The following is a 1,343-nucleotide window of genomic DNA, read 5'->3' as shown; positions in this document are numbered from 1 at the left end:
CTTGCAGTAGTTGACCACTCGTAGCTGTGCACCATTTCCATTTACTGACATTTACTCTGGCTATGAAGGGGAGAACGGGCTTTTAAGAAATATTTGCATAAACATCTGAGTACATCGACTACAGCATTTATTGAAGTTTGATTCTCACTACTCCAGACCTCCTATTTGTTTGCACCTGGCTGCTGCTGTTGTATTTTGCCAGAAAACTTTTTCTAAAAGTTTTTGATTACAGCCTTTCAGCTGGATGATGACTCTTTCTCTAAGCCTAGCCCGTGTTTGCGTGTCTACCTCTTTTCATTCACTGCAGCTCTCTGAAATATTGAGCCAGACTATTTTCTCTGAGGTGTGGGAGTTAGGATGAGCGATCTCTGTTGACCAAGACTGATAACTGTTGACGATCAGAGAAGAAAATTACAGTGCAGAAGCACCAGCTGTATCAAGTGTGAATGCATGACAAACCTTCCTTTACTTCAGAAAGTGGCAGAAAATGTGGCTAAATGAGTACGTCTCAGTGATGATAGAAGTCTCTTTGTTATGTAATGAGCTAAATTATAGATAATACGGTTCTAGAAAATCACAGGGTGTCAGTCTCTCCTGTCATTTCTTCTTACCCATCCTGTGATTAATTGTTCTGGGCTTGAGATCAACTCTGACCCCTACTGGTGTGGATGGAGCTACTTTGTAATAAAGCTCTCTAATCTTTATGTGAACTATGACATTACATGTAGACTGATACTTGATAATAACATGACAACAAACAGCTACTCTTTTTTAAAGTTTCTCAGTAAAATGAAGTATACTCAGGATAATTGTTGATCAGGCCAAAGTATTTTGTTTCAGTGCACTTTTCACCTGCTACTCTACTATTGCATACATTTGGTGCTTAAATGGCAGTATGAATGAATGAATTATTCAACCACCTTCAAGTGATCTACAAGCTTACAGACTGTGCTAATTCATAATTTACAGAAGGGCTTATAGTTCTGAACCAGAAGGTTTCCTCTTACTTTTGAAGAATCTGTAATTACATTAACCTTTTTTTCTTTGCGGTTATTTCACAATGACTCTCAAGCAAGCGTGTGGGTTGTTCCACAATTACAGTTACTGAGCACAGCGAGGTCTGTGGACTGTATGGCTGCATAATATTGTGACTGACTACTGTGGGTTTTCTTTTTTCAATATAATCTACAACATAACATAACATAAGCATACTGCCCATTCTTTGTGCCATAGATTCAACAAAATGCTGGAAACATTCTTCAGAGATTTTGGACGATATTTACACGATATCGTCACGTAGTTGCAGATGACTATAGCAGCCCTTTGAAATGATACCATGTTCA

The sequence above is a fragment of the Astatotilapia calliptera genome, chromosome 17 (genome assembly GCF_900246225.1).
Source record: "Astatotilapia calliptera chromosome 17, fAstCal1.2, whole genome shotgun sequence".
NCBI classification, from domain to species: Eukaryota; Metazoa; Chordata; class Actinopteri; order Cichliformes; family Cichlidae; genus Astatotilapia; species Astatotilapia calliptera.
The sequence above is the reverse complement of the archived record's forward strand: the minus strand, read 5'-3'. Positions refer to the sequence as shown.